This window comes from Alexandromys fortis, unplaced genomic scaffold (assembly GCF_014885135.2).
Source record: "Alexandromys fortis isolate MF-2015 unplaced genomic scaffold, M_Fortis_MF-2015_v1.1 scaffold_148, whole genome shotgun sequence".
Taxonomy (NCBI): Eukaryota; Metazoa; Chordata; class Mammalia; order Rodentia; family Cricetidae; genus Alexandromys; species Alexandromys fortis.
This window is the reverse complement of record NW_026068019.1, coordinates 1,389,559-1,409,549: the sequence shown is the minus strand read 5'-3', so window position 1 is coordinate 1,409,549 and position 19,991 is coordinate 1,389,559.

Here is a 19,991-nt window from a genome sequence, read left to right as displayed (position 1 = left end):
ATTGCCATTCTTGAACTTAAGGGGCAAACCCAGACTAAATAAATAATGAATTACTCTGTTCATCTTCAATTTTGAAAAAAAATTAACTAAATAACAATTTAGTTGTTATTCTTAACGTTCTGAGCATTTGTGCTATTTATCCCATGTATTAAACTTCTGCTCCACCAACTTTGTACTTTTCTCTTCTAGGCTTCTTCTGTTTAATGTTTCCTCCTCATCTCTTCTTGTTTCTCAGGCTTTCTGCAATGCCTTACTTCTATTGTTATTTTCCTCCTACTGGGTTTTGGGTTCGAGGAACAAATGTAAGTCTTAGTTTTTCTTTGCCCAACCCAAAATCTCCTGTGACATTTAGATTTCCCAGTTCCATTTCTCTTTCCTCTGCTTTGGATGAGGCCTTTCACAGTCTGATTCTCCTTCCTAAGGACTTAGAAACTTATGACTTCAATACAACTCTGGCAAGTCAGCCCATGAAAAAGCTTGTGCTGGCCCAAGACTCTGCCATCACTGTGCTTACGGTGTCTTAGCTCCATTAAACTGTGTGTGGTCCACGATCACACGATGCTCTTGCATCATACCCCCTCTTCTCCTATCCTCCTCCTCTTCCTCTTCGTCTTCCACTTCAAGCCCAGGTTTCCTTTGTTCCTCTTCTGGATAGCTTGTCTGGATTGCTTCTAGAATTCCCATGGCTCTGTAATTTGAATAACACTAACATTCCCGCACTTCTTCCATCCCTTCCTTGATTTCTAAAGAAACATGTATTTTCCTATCAGAACTGGCCATTTATGAATCAAAGCCCATGTAACTCTAGTGATAGCGTTTGTAAGTCAGCCTGTTTTACTCATCTGGAAACTAAGCTCAAAAACAAATTCAGCATCCAGGTGTGTGGGGCTGTGGCAGAAATCTTGCTTGGAGACATCCATGCAGTGATTCAGTTCCACGGATACCTCCTGAATCCCTTCTGTGTGCTGAAGACTCCACAGAGAAAGAAAGGGGATTCTCTGTTGTTTCCCAAAGCTTCCAGGGACACCATGAAGTCAAGAAATGCCCTAGTTCCACAGCTCCAAGGCTCTGCGTTCAGTGCCAAGTGTCAGATCCAAGAAAAAGAAAATTCTTGAATTATTTAAACTATAGAGTAGGAGGATTTGACACAAGTAATTGATTGGACAGTGGAACTTGAAATAGGAAGAGGAAAACATGAAGAACTTGAAGCAGGAACTTCTTGCACTTTTGGAGCATTTCTGACTTGGGGGCGAGAGACTGAAGAAGCGGGCACATTTACAGAGATAACCTAGGGCCATCTGAAGTGAGCTCTTTTAGGTCTAGTTAGTTTGGAGGTGACACCTAACCTCTCATGCTTGTCTTCACATTACCTGCAATATGCATAGAACCTAGGTGGACTTTTGCAAATGTTAGTGCCAATTCAGGCACATGAATGAACGTACCAAACTGGAGGTCAAGATCAAAGCAAGATCCCTTAAGAAGGAGCTGGCAGCAGTTCTGAACTGTGTGTGTGTGCGCGCGCGCTTGTGTTTATGTGTGTATGTGTGTACATGTATGTGTGTGTTGCTGTTGTTACTGATATTGTTGTTGACTGGAGAGATCCTTCTCCTGTCTCAAAGGGGACGATGACATATACTGCACAGGGCCTTCTCTTGGATCCTCGGAGAACGTCCTGAATATGAAAGAAGATGTTTATGTTTTTCATCATGGAGTTGTTGCAGACATCAGGGTATTGTGATGCTGATAAAAAAAAATTTCCTGCAAACGCTTCAAGCTGCTAGAGCAATGAAAGGGGCTGGGAGTGGTGATAAAGGTGAAGTTTAGATACAAAGCAAAGAGCCGATTTTTCTAAGGCATACAGTATCGTGTGACTAAAAATAGCCACCTGTTTCAGGTTGGGTCCCAAATTGGAAGAGCTTTTCACATGCCAGATTCACCCAGTAGCCATGGCAACAGCCATCCCTGAGCAAATGTGGAGAGATGTTTTTGGAATAGGGCTGGAAAAGGAAGTGGACGTGACAGTCTCTAGGTGAGGGGTGAGCCTCCCTGCTCCTCCCTGGGGTTCAAGTCACAGCTGTCTCTCTTATTGCACAACACTCTCATTTTCTAGTCATTTCTTTCTATTTTCTCTGTAGATGTGGCTTGTGAAGCCAGCCAGTGCCTTTCCAAAGGGCATGGAGAGGAAAGGGCTGGACAGCCCACTGGATAGGCCAGGCTACTTGGGGATCTTGGAGCTTCTGAAAAGGGGAGTGGTCAGAGTTGAGTGTGTTCTGTGCTATTTTGTTGTCTGTTTTACTTGTCATAGATGTTCTTAAAACATATTTAATCTGGTTTTGGTGAGTGTGTGTGTGTGTGTGTGTGTGTGTGTTTATGGAGTCCAGAGGACAACTTCTCATTTATTTCTTTGTGGCCATCCACTTTTGCTTTTTTGTTTTTGAGATAGGAGGTCTCACTGGTCTAGGACTTGTCAGTTAGGCTAGATTGGCTGACCAATGAACTGCAGAAATCCTCTTGTCTCTACCTCCCCAGGACTGGAGTTGTAAGCTCGCACAACACCACACCTGGCTTCTTGTGTGAGCTCCAGGGATTGAAGTTGGGTCCTCGTGCTTCTGTGGCAAGCACCTTACAAACTGTCTCCCTAGCCCCTTGCAATGGTTCTTATTTGTCACCTCCTGGTGACAGTGCTGGGTCCTATGCCTGTGCCCTTTAGTCTCCAAGCTCGGTATTCCTTGCAAAACCTTGAGGACAGAAGGACCTCTGTTGGCTGCCTCCCTAGTCGTGTAGTTCTCCAGCCTCTCACAGAGTCTCCTGAGAGGTGTAGCAGCATAGGCTTCTCTGAAAGACCACAGGAAAGGTATTCTTAAAACCCTCCATCCCACTCTTAGCCTCTCCAGCACTGACCATTGCTTGGGAGGTGTTGAGCAGTGTTCTGTGGTACCGTTCCACTTGGAAGACAGTTGCAGATTATGAAGGGACCAGCATCAATCATAGTGATCAGAGTGAGCTGTTCGGTATATGAAGAACACGGAGGTGACTAAAGGTCCTTGAGATGGCCTTGGAGCCAAGGACAGGCATGTGAGGATGCAAAGCCAGAGTCTGCTGGTGTGTTCTGAAGACAGCTAAATTAGGAAGACATTTGGTCCTCAGAGAGAACTCTAAAATCAGAATAATGGTTAGGTGAGGGGTTAGGATAGATTTTTTTTTGAAGACAAAGTCAGGAGTCACTGTGGCATTCAGGCCTCTCTACTGGGCGATATCTGAATGCCCTGAGCCGTCAAGGAAAAGCTCTCCGTGATTACAGAGTGCTAGATCCGGGCCATTACGGTTATGCAGAAACCGTTTCCCAGCATTCTCCTTTCCACCTTCTTACTTACCAGATGCAGAAAAGTTTGTATTTGTCAAGCATCTGTATCAGTGTGTCCTTTAGAGTATAGGAAGCTCTAGACTCAATAGTCTTACTCATTTGTTCATTCATTCACTTATTCTGAAAAGCCATCCCAAGAGGTACTGTGTGGCAGGCACTGTGCTGTGTGCTTCATGATCCCTGTCTTCATGCACCTTGCATTTGGATAAGAACAAAAATCCCTATTGTTGGATGGTTCATGATGAAGGGAACCACCCAGCACCAGTAATCTGGGTTAGTTCATCAGTGTAATAACTGTTTTTCTTTTATTCTTTCTTCTTAAAGTACTGCCATGAAGATTTTTTTTTCTGGGGTTGGCCAGAGAGACAGCCTCTCTAGCCCAGCCAATTCCTAGACCTAACAAAGGGGTCCATGAAAACCAACCAACTCAGAGCCCAAAAGGGTCAAAACTGTCCCCTTCAGAACTCCCAGATTGAACTACCTTTCTGCAGCCCAAATCACTCCAGGGCAAGGCAGCAAGCAGGCCATGTACCCTTAAGAGCTCAGAAGAATCAAAGGAAGCAGCCAGGGAAGCATCCAATTGGTCTGCTCCCTCTGTATTGCCATCATTCCTTCAAGCATCCATAGTAGAATCCATGCTGTCCTCCCCCCTGGCCAGTTCTGTTGCCTCCCGTGTGGTCGCACAGGTTCTGGCGACCCTTTCCTCTTAGAAATTGTATTGGCAGAAGTTACCTAATCTATGGGACTCAGCAAAAAGCCAAAACCAATAATGATAAAAAATCTCTGTTTTATGAGTTCAAACCCCAGAGGCAAAACTCCTATATTCAAACTTGTGTCAGTCACTCGCTGAGTCATAGCTGCAGTTTTTCACCTCAAAATACAACAACAAAACTCTACACCAGAAGGTGGTTGGCAGAATTCAACAAGATCGTCCATAGAAAGTACTTAATGTAGCATTTAATTACAGCTGCCGTGTGTAAGTTCTATAGAAATGTCACCTATAGACTATTGAACACATATTATTCATTTTATCTACCAACCACAGTTCTCCTTCTCTCCCCTCCTCCCTCTCCCTCCTCGGCCCCCCAACCCATTCTCATGTACTCCTCAGAAAGGATAAGTCCTCCCATAGGGGGGTGTCGCCAAAGCAACCCACGTATTTTAAAGCCTAAAGCCAGATTAAACTTTCCAGAAGTTTTTGTCTTTGTATTTATGATCTCACGTATTCCCATAGCTCTGTGTAGGTGGGTGGCAGTGGGCACTTGTTTCTGTGGACAAGGAAATTGAGAATCAAAGAGTACTTTCCAAGGGTTGGATTAGAACCTCACTCTGGCAGTAATGAGTCCTCCTTCTAGATCAGACGTGCTGTGTCTAGTACCTGGCTTTTCAGATAGATCAGGTGTAGGAGCGGGCTCCATCACCGATTAGCCTGGTGCAAGCCGAGGAGGTGCAAACCTCGCGATCTCTCTGAACTGGGATCATAGGTCAGAGCCAGCACACCTTGCTAGTATTTCTACTTTCCTATAAGGCAAATCTCAGGTAAGGAAGAGGTTCATGTACATGACTGCTCATCAAAATGCTGCCTGAATAATAGAATCCAGTAGAAAATGATATGCTCCATAACAGGGAAATAAAAAATAAAGAAGTGTTATATTTCTACATGATGGGGTGATATATAACCATTAAAAATGGCGTTTACAGAGTACAAAACATAAACGGGGTTTACTGTTAGATCAATAAACATGCCTTCTCTCCCTCTTAGAAGCTAATGTTTCATTTTATCACAGTTGTATATGGCTTAAAGATGCAGCAAGTGTCACCAGACTCCTTAGGAAAAACTAAGAGTTTGCCAGCCACACCTCTCCAGAGACAACTATTTCCAGCTCCTATAGCTGAATATTTAGCTTTCTTTTTTTATTTTATTCTCTTTCTAAACATCTGGATCATGTTTTGTATTTTATTTCATGCATCTAAAATAATAGCATTTAAATGTTCTCCTGGAGCCAAGGTGATGTCTCCTTCAGAAAAGGCTTGAGCACAAGGACCTGAGTTGGACCCTCAGAACCACGTGAACGAGGCTGAGATTATAAGTGTGAGTGTGTTGTTACAGGGGTGGAGACAGGAGGGTACCTGAGAATCAATGGTCAGCAGGGCTAGCCTATTCGGTAGACTCTGGACCAGTGAGGATCAATGGTCAGCAGGGTTAGCCTATCATTGGGTAGACTCTGGACCAGTGAGGATCAATGGTCAGCAGGGCTAGTCTATCATTGGGTAGACTCTGGACTCTGTCTTAAAGTAACATAGTGCATGGGGGAACAACCCGAGTGTGAACTCTGGCTTCTACATGCATGCTCACACACATGCACGTGTGCTCACATGAACACACACAAATGCTGCTTTTAGAGCATTTGACACTCTGAAGTTTGCGGTTCTGTCTCCCCCACAGAAAATGTTCAATGGAATCATGATCTCTCCAAGGGTGAAGAATGGGAAGACATGCTTGCTGCCTGGAAGAGAAGCTCATGGGAGTCCAGTGAGAACCGCATGACGAGAGGACTAGGGAGGACAGGGCCACTCCCAGGTGGTTTCCAGAGAGCAGAATTAGCCGCTCCCCCGCCCGCCTCTCAGACTTTTCCATGATGATTGCTTCTTTCTCTTATAATGGATAAAACATTTGGTTCTGAAAACTAACGAAAATCCTCCTTGCTCTCCACAGGTTGTTAAGTCAGACTCCCACAGGGCCTAGGGTGCCTTCATCAGCCCCTCAGAAATGGCCATTCCCTTCCCCATGTGGGCTTGAGCAGCACTGGGGTTCTGCTCCTTGCCAGGTAGACGGGGGGGGGGGGGGGGGGGGGGGGGGGGGCGCTATTGCAGGCAGATCCAGGAATAAATCATTGGGTGCTTTGGATCTGCTGCTGGCTTTTGACTTTTCGGCAGAGTCTGAGCCAGTCCCACAGAGACACTCAGGTCTGAGATGTGGGTGGCCAGCTCTGAGCCAGGCAATGGCCTGCTTCATGCCTCAGCTCCCCGGGTCCCGGTTCGTTACTTTTCTTGCACTGTGACAAGGTACTTTGATAGAACAACTTAGTGGGGAAAGGACTTACTTTAACTCATGGTTTTGGGGGGATACAACCTATCATGGCAGTTGAGGAAGTTAGTTTCAAAATGGCTAGGACACCATGCAGAGAACTGGATGGGAGAGTATGGCTGTCAAAGACCCTACCCACCCATGATGGGCTACATCCACCACAGAGGGTCTATAAAGTCTCCAAACTGCACCACCAGATAGGGCTGAGTGACCAAAAGGCAACCCTGTGAGGGACATTCTGCATTCAAACGAACACCAGCTACTGCAAGCTACTGAAAATTTAGCCCAGTGTGACTCCACCCGGAAGAATTGGATCCTGGCAGGAGAAGCAGGTGGCAGGCGAATGGCAGAGGTTTGTAGGGCAGGGTTGGCTGAGAATGGGGCACAGAAGAAAGGAAAAGAAAGGAGATTAATAAAAATGAGATCCCTTAGACCCTGGGAAAGGAAAATGGTAACTCAGGGCAGTGGTTCTCAACCTGCGGATCACAACCCTTTGGGTTGAATATCACATAGCCTACATTTCAGATATTTACCTTACAATTCATAACAAGAACAAAATTATGGCTATGATGTAGCAACAAAAATAACTTTATGATTGGTGGTCACCACACATGAGGGACTCTATTAAGGGGTCACAGCATTAGAAAGGGAGGGAATCACTGGCTCAGTGTCTCAGCTGTAACGTGCCAAAGGGAACAAAAGCGTTTCTTCAAGGACAAGAAGGGAGAGAATTTCTAGGCAGAGGAGACAGTATACATTTAGGCCTAGCTGTATAAGAGGGGTGCTTGGTTGGGTGCCTGGGAACTAATATGATTCCAGGCTGTTGGCTACTATTGATGACCATACTTCTATTTCCAGATACTTCCAGCACTAGGAGTACAAGTGCTGATGAGAGTAAAATGTGGAAGCAGCCCAGATGTGCATGAATGGATGAATGGATAAATAAAGTGTGTCTTATGCATAAAGTGAATTATTAAGTGACCATTAAAATAGATGAAATTTTGTATATATATATATATATATATATATATATATATATAGAGAGAGAGAGAGAGAGAGAGAGAGAGAGAACAAATGAACCTTAAAACCATTAAGCTAAGTGAAATAAGCTAGGCACAAAACAACAAATATATATGATTCTATGATTCTGCTTGCATGAAGAACTCAGAATGGGCATATTTACATGGAGAGAAAATGAACAGTGGCTACCACAGCCTGGAGGGAAGGGTAATGGGCAGTTACTATTTAAGGAGTGCAGAGTCCCCATTAGAGAGGAAGAAAAAGTTTTGGATATATATATAGTAATGGTTGAGTAAATGCACTGATACTGCTGAATTTTGCTCTTAAGATGACTAAAATAGTAAAGTTTCTGCCATGCGGAATTGGCACAACTTTAGAAATTGCTATTTTCACAGAGCTTTTGTGAGGAGGCAGTCAATGAACAGAGATTTGGTGAGACTATCACGCCATGATAAGTACAATGAAGGAAGAAAGCAGAGAGGGAGGAGGGGTGCCGAGGCATCATTTTGGGAGACTCGACATAAGCTTCCAATAGCAGCATGGTGCCTGTGGAGAAGCGAGAGTGAGAAAGGAACGTGAGAGGTGAGGGTCCTGGGTTACATAATGGGGGACCCCGAGTGTTATCTTAAGGTCTTTTGGCTCTATCCTGAGAGCAGTGTGGGGTTTAAGGAAAGGCAGTGGTTATCTTTGGCCAGTGCACCAGAGCCTGACCAGATGAAGAACACAACACAAGAGGATATTTGTCCTCTTCTGGTCAGGGAGGAAGAAGGCATCGGATTGGGCAGCAGAAAAGTATTCGAGATGTGGAGTTGGCAAGTCCCAGGTACTGATCAGAGGTGAGAAGTGAGGGAGGAAGAGAGACCAGGCTTCTTCATGGGGCATCAGGTAGATGGTGGTACAGTAGTTAAGCCAGGGATTGTAGCTGGGAAAAAAGACATTGGTTTCAACACTGAACATGCAATTTTTGGAAGGCTCGGGGAACCCATCAGTAGGTAGCTCTGTGAAGAAACAAGCAAAAGAATGGAAGAAAAATCTCCAGCCATTCACCTGACAGGAGACTAATATCAGGATGACATCACCCTTAAAAAATGAATGACAAAAGAACAGTATGCCAATTAACAGACGGTCTGCCCACATCTCAAAAGATGTACAAATAGCCAGCGTCATGGGCACACACACTGCTGGAGTTTGGTCTGTTGTGCAAACCCGAATTACACAGTGGAAGTGATGTCTGCTAGTCTCCCCACTATGAAGATAGGCTTCGGTCCTCTTGGGACTAGTTATTTCTATGGTGTTTGTCTGAGGAGATTTTCTGTTTTCATTATTCTTTCTGTGTTTATTAATTCCGATGCCACTGTATGGAAAAGTTTTCCTTTTTTGGCGCTAACATATGCATTCGAGGGTTTGTCAATGTCATGACATACGTGTGGCTCTCTGAGTCATGCCTCCAATTTCGGGGAACTCCTTTGGAGCGGGCATCTGTGCCATGAGGGCCGGGCCCCCATCATTTGCGGTGCTTTTTTGCTGGTTGAACCTGAGATGCTTTGTTGCTCTAGATGTGGGGGCAACTGGACTTGGGTTCTCATTTCCCTGGGGAATCGTTCCTTTTTGGCTCTCTTTACTGACTGGGTTAGGCAACGCCATTTGCTGCATTTAGACTGTCTCTCTCTCCATCCTGTTAATGCTCATACCGTAAGTTACCACTTAATACTGTTTCTAGTTTTCCCTTTTTCTTATCTTTAACTTTTTTCAGTGACACTGGGGAATCTAGCTTTACTTGTCTGAAATAGACATGTTTGCTTAATTATAACATCCATACGGAGTTGTTGGCACATATTTTCCTGAGAGATAAAATAGCAGCCCCCTTGTACGCATAGTTCTCCTTGTCTTCAGTCTGAGAGTTGTCACAATGAGATTTCAAATATATCTAGATTAATTCTTCTCCCCTCTGCTCTTTCAAGTATGGTTATATATTTGTATGCAACAGCATTGGGTTCTTTTGTTAGAGTGTGTATATCAGTTGGGGTTCTATCTGCAGTGTTTGTATAGCATACTTGGCTCTATCTAGATTTATGTGTGTGCTCTGGAGACTCATGAGGCATCGCCTTCTGGGAGTGGGAATCGTACAAAAGTCTCCCCCAGAGAACTGTTGCTTCCTCCTCATTCCAGGTACCCCAGTTTGCTCCCCAGGGCAATGTGCATGTCTTAAACTGGTCTATGTGCTGAGGGGAAAACTGAATGAGGGCCACATTTGAGCAAAGGGCTAATGAGGAAGGAAGCGCTCTGTGAAAGGCAGACCAGGAGCAGATGTGGGAGATTGATAGGTGGGGAAAGACTGTCAGTGGAATTTCATGTTTGGGGCATTAGTCAGGTTTACTCCACTGTCACTGATGCCAGCTTATGAAAACAAAGGGGTTTCCTTTATGAACGAGTTTTATATTTTTACAGTACAAGGTTATACAAGGCTGCTTTCATGCAAGTCTGTAACGTACTTGGGTTTATCTTCCCATACTCTGCTGCCATTGCCTTTACCTCCTTCCATTTGTTCCCCAAACAGTTTTGTTTTCGCTTTCATGTTATTAGCTCACATATGACCTTATGCATCTATAACACCCATGACCCATAAACAAGAGAAAACACGGTATATCTTTCTGATAATGTCTTAATTCGTTTAAGAGTGAAAGAGTCACGGTGGCGCGACCCTGGCAGGCCCCAGGTGACAGGGAAGCTCGGCAGAATAACAAACATGTTGTCTCCAGCTGCATCCACATTTTTGCAAAAGCTATAACTTCACTCTGTTCTACGACTCAATACATTCATATATAGAGAAAAAGATTTCTTTGGCTTCGGAATTTTGAAGGGTTCTTCCACACTGGGTAGGCCCACTCTTCCACTCTTGGGCCTCTTAGGAAGGAGTACCTCATTATAGCAGGCGTGTGGGAGCAGGGCTGTTCAGGTCACCTCAAAGATGGGGAAGAAGGAAAGGCTAAGTCCCATTATTCTCAGCAAGGGCACATCTCCCAAATCCCAAGCCCTCCCACAGGGCTCCATTTTATAAAGGTTCCACTGTCTCCTAAGTGTACCACTGGGAAGTCCAAGTCCTTGAATGGATCTTTGGGAACACTCTAGATTAATAACAAGAACATTAGTGATGTCTCTTCTCTCAGAAAGGAGAAGCAATTGTCCACTGGAATCAAAGGCAGAGAGGGTGGGGGAAGGGGCTCTGAGTGTGAGTAGAAAATTATAGTTTGAGGAAGGCAGGGGACAGCAGATGCAGGCCAGGACACTCTAAGGGATCATGACCAGAGGAACCTGTGAGCATGAGTTTGGAAAAATAATATTTTTAAATTTGGGGAGTGTGTGTGTGCACACACAGGGGTTTGAATGAAAATGATCTCCATAGACTCAGATGCTTGAATACTTAGCCCTAGTTGGTGGACACTGTTTGGGAAAGATTGGGAAATGTGGTTTTGTTGAGGGAAGCGTGTCATGGAGACTTCTAAAGCTTCCAGCCATTTCTGGTGTGCTGTCTGCTTCCAGTTTGTGGATCAGAACGTGATCTCTCACCTGCTGTGCCAGGGCCATGCCTGCCTGAGTGCCTGCTGCTACATTCCATGATGGGGATGGACTCGTATCCCTCAGGAACTGTAAACCTCAAATAAATTCTTCCTTCAATAAGTTGCCTAGGTCATGGTGTTTTATTGCAGCAATAGAAAAGTTACTAACATGGCATGAAGCGAGGGCATCCTGGCTGGATAAAGTGAATTAGGAGAGATTAAAGATAGTCTAGTTTGGGAAGAATAAAGGATGTGCCTGGAGAGGTGCCTATTTTAACTTTAAGGATGAAGCCAAGCCAAACTGAAGGCACAGTTCAGTCATTCACCAACCCTGGAGCACATGCGCTGCTGTACAGGTCGTGTGCTCAGCTGGGGTGCTGCACTGTCTCGCAGGAGTTAATGTTTCGCTCACTTTTTGGACACTGTTCATGGATCCTATACAACATGTGCCATGAAGTCTTTAATTCCACAGTCTCCAGGGGTAGAGGTTCGTTCAGAGTCCCTTTGGGAGACTTAGGAGAGGTGACTTAGCTTGCTTAAGTCAGACCACTTGGTCACTAGCAGAACCAGAAGTCCAGTCCCTGTGAGTGGCTCCTACATACATATTCTAAGTGCTCTTCAGAAACGAGAGGGTCTTGAAGTGCAGTGGAGTTGTCTAGACTAGGAGACCAGGGAATGAAGATTGTCACCTATATGGATGCAGGAGCATCCGGGACAGAGGCCAGAGTCAAAGTAAAGAGGAGGGCTGTGACCCAAGCGTCAGGCAGGGTGATATGTTTTCTTATTCCTGGGCTCACAGACCTCTACCTTGCGAGCCTGGTGCACTTGTTACTTTTTGTTGTTATTGCTGTGATAAAACGCTATGACCAAAAGTGAATTACAGAAGAAATATTAGAGAGGGCTGCTGGGCAGTGGTGGCGCACGCCTTTAATCCCAGAACTTGGGAGGCAGAGGCAGGCAGATCCATGAGTTCGAGGCCAACCTGGTCTACAAAGCCAGTTCCAGGACAGCCAATACTGTTACACAGGAAAAACCCTGTCGGGAAAAAAAAAAGATTCGCGAGGGCTATTTTATGATGATGGAGGGTTACGTGGTGGTACGAAGAAAAAGCCTGACGACCTTACTTTCTCAACCATGCATACGAATCAGAGACAGAGCTGCATGTGGAGTGAGGCTGCGTGTTCTCAAAATCTCTCCCTAGTGGTTTCCTCCAGCAGGGCTCCAGCTCTTAACAGTTCCATCACCTCCCCAAACATTGCCACCCCTGGGGACCAATTGTTCAAACATCCGAGCCTATGGGGGACACTGTTTTTTCAAGCTACTACAGACGGGATGGATGGGCCAATCCTTCCCTGACAGTGAAGTCTGTTTTATACCCTGGGACAAACCTAGTGTCCAGAGGGGTCTTTATTCAGGGTATTCAGTTGACCGCAGCCGTAGCTTTGTGTGCCTTCTCAGGCAGCTCCGGCTTGGACCTTTTCCTGTCTGTCTCAGGTAGGTACCACTCTCCGTGGGGAGGAGATTGGAGTCCTAAGGATGCCCTTGAGCTGATCTTTAAGTCTTGGTCCAACTTTGAGGTTCTGTGTCCTCCCCCGAGTATCGCCATCTGGACCTGTCTGGACTCCCCTTTCTCTGCTCCATCCTGATCACCCCACATCAGTTGGGGGCTGAGAGGCTTGTTGGTAGGTGAAAAGACCTGGAAAACACAGACCTAGAAACACATGAACCCAGATAGCGGTCTCTTTACAAGGCAGCAGTGAGGCCCTGGGAAAGTGTTCCCCCCTTCCTGGCAGTTCCCGCTCCTCTATGGCTGAAGTATGTCTTCACTGCTCAGTGTCCTCCCGCTTCAGAGTAACAGAACATCTGCCTATGTCTCTCCAGCAGCCGAGACCTGCTTTCTGTGCCCTCCTGCGCTTGCCCTGCCTGGACACCAGCTTGTATCCACAAGGTTAGCTTTAGAACATTCCTTGCTCTTGACCTGTGACAAGGTTGGAGTCTCCCCAATTCTGTTCCCATGTGGGCAGGACCTTTGGCCTCCACCTGCCTAATTCTCCGCCATCTTCATGCAGAAGTTTTCCCCCAAGACTAAAGGCTCAACCAGGGCAGTCCAGGCTGGTCTGTCTAAGCAGCCAGGGATACCACGGTGCACGAGTACACACAGGCACGAATGATGTACTTACTAATTATAGTGTGTGGGGGATGGGGGTTAGGGTGTGTCTGGAATTCTGAGAAATAAGCAGAAGAACTCTGCCAACCTACAGTCCCCGGACCCTGGCTTTCACTTTTCTCCCCAGCTGGGGACATGCTAGAGCCAGCACTGAGCTCATCCCAGTGATGTCCCCCAGAATGCAGAACATTAACTAAGTGGCCATCCCGTGGCATCCCAGATAGGCCTGTGGCAGACGCCACCATTCTCTCTGGTACAACAGATGCTCTTATGGAAGATTGCAGGGCCTGCGACAGACAGGTGGACTGGGGGTTGTGGAGTCTTAGTCACTTTGGAAAACCTGCACGAGACCCTCGGTTGTCCTTTGAGATTGTCTGTGATTCTTTCTGCTTCCTCCCAGACAACACTTCCCGGCTGGATCATAAATAAAAGAACAGTATAGCCACACATTTATAGTCTCTATGAATCACTGATGACAAATTTTCCCCATTTTGTCACCCCAAATAGTTTTCTCTCTAGCCTCCCAGCAAGGGCTCGGCACCAACCAGTCATTTAAATGAAAGTGTACATTTTTATTGCTAAAAAATACCTTGTCTAACACAGAACAAAAATTCACAAATACAAATATTTAACTGAAAAAACAACCAATTTTTTTTGGTTTTGTTTTGCATCCAGCTCAAGAGAGTCAGATGTTTCCCACCGAATCTCTGGGCTGCTAGGACTTTCCAAGACTCTGAGGTCTGTTCTCTTACACCCAGGCAGATTTAAAAGAAAAAAAAAACTAGTCTCCCAGAGTGAGAGGTATTGCTCCCATTTCTTTCCTCTGTGTTCGTTGGCTGTGTCCCCTTAGTAAAGCAATGGTCCCCGGTATTCTGGTTACATATCATTATGTTTCATTTAGTAAATCCAACTTACCAAAAAGGAGGGTGTGGCAGCCAGATCCCAGCACCTCACAATCGGTGACACGTTCTTATTTAATACTTATTTCACCCTGTAAAACTTGGCCACTTGGGCTTTGCTTTTCTCTGCGGTCAGCATTCTTTACCTCTCCCCAAAGGCTCTGTCGCTCATGCATAGCTCACGTGACTTATTGCATTGCCTTGGAGGAATTTCCTTCTGTGGTATGCTTCTAAAAGATGCAGCTGACTCCTAAGTAAAACCACAGAGAGACAGAGGAGAGGAAGAGGAGGGGGTTCTGAGAAGAGTTGGGGACAGCGAAGGCAAAATAGATCTGAGGAGATCTTTGAACCAAAAGACAAGATTTTCTGCAATTATCATTTCCAATGTGCTGAGAAATGAATTAGGTAAAGGAGGAAGGGTTTGGGTCAGATGGCCTGTGTGTGTGTGTGTGTGTGTGTGTGTGTGTGTGTGTGTGTGTGTGTGTGTGTGAAGAGGTGACAGAAAATGGACTGAGGAGGTATGGTGATCTGGAAGACAACACCCATGCTGGGGAAAGTGCCCAGAGGCCAGCAGGCTTCTGCAAAGCCTCCTTGGAGGGGCTGGGGAGCCTTGATCTTTTCTGGCCTGACTGAGGCTCAGTGTTAACTCAAGATTAGCGCCTTCCACCCAGTGGCCCCTGTTAGGTCTGGTCCCCTCTCCAGCCTCCCTCTCACTGCAGTGAGTGTGTTTATGAAAGAACCAACGCTGGGCAGAGCACAAGCAGCTGAACCATGCGGTGTCATTTACCCAGACAGCCCAGGACGCTGTTCTGGCTTTGTCCTGCTCCCAGGAGCAAGTGACTTTTTGCCTCTGCATCTCCACCCGTGGCATGTTTTGACCTTGGACTCAAGCGAGTTCCCAGGAGCCAGGCTTTGTTGCCTGCCAATTGCTGATGCTGATTTTACACATTCCGAATCATTTCATTTTTAACGAGTATTTATTCTAGTTATAAAATAGCAACTGCAGGGCAGTAAACTCACAAATCACATGACTGGATACGTGCTTTAATTTTCTGAGGGTCTTTATGCAGAACCAGCATTCTAATCTCTTATTAACCCCTGTTCTGGGTCAAGCGCCTCACAAGGAGTAAGCGCTTGCTGTATGCAAAACTCCCTACTAGATACTGTGGAAGACATGATAAAAACACAGTTCTCCTCTTAGGACAGGAGAGAAGAGAGTGCTCACTGAACCCTTCAAATCTGTGCCCAATGGCTGGTACCTTCTGTTCCCATGAGCTCATAGGCTTCTATCCCATAGCTCTCTGTGCCCCCACAAGCCGAGATGTCCCCACGTTCGGCTAACGATGTCTTTTCCCTGGCCATTGGTCACCCAAATGTTCTTTCCTTGGCTTCAAACTCAAGCGTCTCCTTTTAATAATTTAATGATTAATAATAATGAAATATCTTCTTTTAAAAATTGTTTTCAGTTAGCATACAAAACAAAGGGTTCCACTATGGACGTTTTATCACACACAATATTGTACTTAGTCCTCGCTGGCACTACCCCAGCCCTCCCTCCTGCTCCTGCTTTCATGTCATATATATTCATTCCATTGCTGTTTCTTGTTCTAATCTCCTGCCTCTCCACATAGTTCCTCTTTTGCTCACGCTACACACACACACACACACACACACACACACACACACACACACGCTTAGAGTGCTGTGAATGCCCATTGTGGTATTGGTGACAAAGGCCTAGATGATAGTGCTATGTGACACCAGGGCAAGGGTCAGTGTCTCCAAAATGGCACTAGAAGTAGGAAAGGCTAAGACGGTAGTTCTCAACCTGTGGGTCATGACCCCAGGTCCACCAACCTTTTCACAGGGGTCACCTAAGACAATCAGGAAACATTGTTTTTACATTGTGACTCATTAACATTAGCAAACTTACAGTTATGAGGTAGCGACACAAATAATTTTATGGTCGAGGTCACTACAGCCTGAGGAACTGTAGTAAGGAGTCACAGCACCGGGTCAGGTTAGAACCACTGAGCTCAGAGGCAAAGGATTAAAACAAGCTGGAGCGCCCAGTAGCCCTCATTTGGAGGACTGGCCGAGTCAGTGGTACAAAGCCTAGATTTCTAAGACAGGCATGGGGGAGAGTAGGAGTGAGGCAGAAAGGGGTTGGGATCAAGTGAGGGGCATCCTAGCTGCTGCCTAGGGCGCTGAGTCAGGAAAGGGGACATCTATGAGGAACTCAGGCTGGTTTCAATGAGTGGCTTGTAACTTCTCAGGAGGTGAGAATATAATTATCCTATGAAAAGGGAGGGGGTTTTGGTTTAGGCTGACTGTGTGGAAGTGGCAGGAGAGCCCAGCGACAAAGGTTCAATGTGATTGGTCAGAACTGGGGCTGGAGTGGGAGGAGCATTTGGTGGAGTAAAACCATCAACACAAGCCTGCCTGTGTTCCAATTGGCTGGGGCTGGAGAAGGGAGGAGCTAACTGAGGCCTATTGTTCTAAAGTGTCACATTCTAGGGAGTGGTCCTTAAAGAAGATTTGTGTCTAGCCATTAGGATGCCCACATTGACACTGTGAGGAATGGGTCCAGAACCTCAGGGGATGGAGAGATGGCTCAATCAGTAAAGCTCTGACCTTGCAAACATGAGGATCTGACTCAGTAACTAGAACCCTAGAATTCACATTTAAAAAGAATACTGCATGGTGATGATGCTTGTAATCATAACGCCATAGTAACAGGGAGAGGATCCTTGGGGCTCCCTGGCCAGCTAACCTTCCTTATTTGCTGAATTCTAGAACAATGAGAGACCCCCATCACAAAATACAAGACAAGCCCAGCAGTGGTAGTGCATGCCTTTAATCCCAGTGCTCGAGAGGCACAAGCAGGCAGATCTCTGTGAGTTCGAGGCCAGCCTGGTCTACAGAGTGAGTTCCAGGACAGTCAGGGCTGCACAGAAAAACCCTGTCTGGAAAAACCAAACCAAACCAAAACAACAACAACAAAACTCCAACAAGACAGCAACAACACAAACCCACAAAACAAACAAACAAACAAAACACCCAACAAGACAAAGAAGGCAAACAATGCTTGAAGAATGACCCTTGAAGCTGGCATCTGGCTTCCACATGTACATGCATCCTCATGCATGCATGCCCATGGAACATAAAACACACACACACGCACGCACACACACACACACACACACACACACACACGGTCAGCTGAGTGAAGGAAGTTACAGAGAGGGGAGGAGTTGGGAAAGGAGTATTGAAACCGGCCATAGAAAGGAAGAGGAAGGTTTTAAGTTTAGGGTAAGGGTCTCTACATTGAACTTAAATATGGAAAACTTGGACTATTGATTAAAAATAAGGCTACTAGCAATTCTATGTCATAATCAAAGACATTTGAGAGCCCGGTTCTGGTCCCTTAGTCAGCCTTCCCCAGGCCCTTTGGCTGCAGGAGTATTAACAAATGTGTCCTTCTCAGCATTCAGGCAGTGGGAAGGGAGCAGTCTTCACCAAAGGAGGCATAAAAAAAAAGGCAGCAAACATTTGGCCTCCAAAAGCCGAGGCTTCCCTGCAAGTGAGAGGCAGGATGATTAAGAATATATTATGTGACATGTAAAGTCATTTTACCTTTAGACAGTCCTACCCATGTCCTGCTCCACTCAGATCAATATTCTGACATCCGGAGAAGAGGACTCAAGTTTAGAGAGTCAGAGCAGCTAGAGCAGTGGTTCTCAACCCATGGGTTGTGACCCCTTTGGGGGTTAGAACAACCCTTACACTGGGGTCGCTTAAGACCACCTGAAGACACAGCTATTTATTTACATTATGATTTGTAACAGCAGCAAAATGACAGCTGTGAAGTAGCAATGAACATAATTTTACGGACGGAGATCCATCACAGCAGGAGGAACTTTGTTAAAGGGTCACAGCCTTAGGAAGTTTGAGAACCACTATTAAGGAGGGTCCCGGAGGTGGAGGGCGTTAGGGAAGGCAGACAGACTCCTAGAAGACCCTATAAGGTTAGGGTTCAGGCGAAGGGAGACTGGTCATATTTCTCTGGGAAAGCGTTCCTGGTTGAGCAGCTACAGTGCAGCAGAGGCTGTGTGGCATGTCTAGGCACACAACACCTGGCCTCCCTCCCTCTGCCCGTCTCTACCCTCAAGTAGAGAAGGAGGTAGGTGTCCCAGGGCTCTCCTGGGGGCCGTATAATAGGTAGACTGTCAGCAGCATTTAGAATTACCATGGAAATGAACCTCTGGGCACATCTGGGAAGAATTTTCTAAATTCGGTTAGTCGAGGTGGGGAGACCCACCCTAAATGTGAGTGTCTCACACTAGAGAGGGAGCAAGCAAGCTGAACCCAGCATTCATCTCTCTCTGCTTCGTGACTCTAGGGGCCACCTGATGCCTCATGCCCCTGCCGCCAGGAGTTCCCTACTGTGATGGACCGTGTACCCTTAAACTGTGAGCCCTCCCTTTCTTCTTTAACTTGCTTTCATCTGGTATTTCGTATTTTGTCACAGCTGTAAGAAAAGGAACCGATGCAGACGTGTGCCTGAGTCTCAAGTGAAACTAGAGGTCTGCGAAGGGGCATCCAGCAGGAGCCAGGGCATAGAGCAGGCAGGATGCTCTGGCATTGGCCATTCCGCTAGGGGTTGGATGAGAATTGCATCTACACCAGCTTGGAAAGAGGTCATGTTTGACAAAAGGAATCCAGGGCAGACTGAGCAATGGTATAGTTTTCCTTAGTCTCAGTGGGTGGGGGGCAATGGGGGACAGAAGGAGAGAAGGGAGGGGGATGGCAAGCCTGAATTGAAAGGGTTGAGAAAGCCACTGGTGTCTGATTTTACCTGGAAATAACTAGGCTGGTGTCTGCACTTGCCACAACGAGGGTATGAGATAGAAAATCAACCCAATTACAGGCGAGTACAGGCAATAGCACTGGAAAGCCAGAGATTTCTGACTGGGAGAGTCGTGCTCTTGCGTTTATTTCTTGCCTCCTCTGCTTCCTTCCCCAGCCTGCCGCCCATTCCATCAACTCAAACCCGCTGAACTGTGCTCTAATTTATGGAGATGTGGGCCTAATAGAAAACCCAGGAATGCATAGCCCAGAAATAACAAAGCCAGAGGGAGCTTAGAAAAGCCAGGTGTCTTTATTTCATAAGTGAAGAACCTGAACCTGAACCCCAGAGAGGGAGACGCTTTGCTCAGGGGCCCAGAACAACTGAGCAACTGAATCCAGAAAGCCTGTTTCCCAAGTCTTTCCTCAGGGCAGCTTCCTCTTGGTCACTTCTCAATGGACCCTCCTCCCAGCCTTGGTCTCACTCATAGCCATAGCTAGTTAGTTACCAGCTTTCTCTGAACTCAGGCCTAAGTCTAGGCCTCTAGCAAGAAGGCAGCTGCTGGGTCTCCCAGGCTGTCTCTGTGACATGCAGCCGATGGTGTCAGAACAGAGGGTAGAGGAGAGAGGGCTAAGGGGAGACTTATGGGTGACCCTCCTATAAAGTGACCCCTTGGCCCCAGAACAAAGCACTTCTCCAACACGCCATGGATCGTAGCTTGTGGGAGATGACCTGACACATGCCAGAGATTCTTTCCAAGCCGCAATAAGTTTGGAACAACGGCAGCAAGTCTGTGCCTGCCGGGGCCAGAGAGCATCCTCTGGGCCATGCTATGAGGAAAGGAGATCTTGAGTCTCACTGGGGTAGGAGCACTGGCTGCCAAGATACCACCCCAAACACAGAAAGCCCAAGGGAACAAATGGTGAGGACTCCCTGCCCTAATGGCCAAGTCTAAGTCAACAAGTACCCTTCCAAGGCGATCAAATCTCAACTGAGCTTATACTCCCAGCTCTGGGCCAGCAGCTTCGGCTCAGGAGTCTCCTTGAT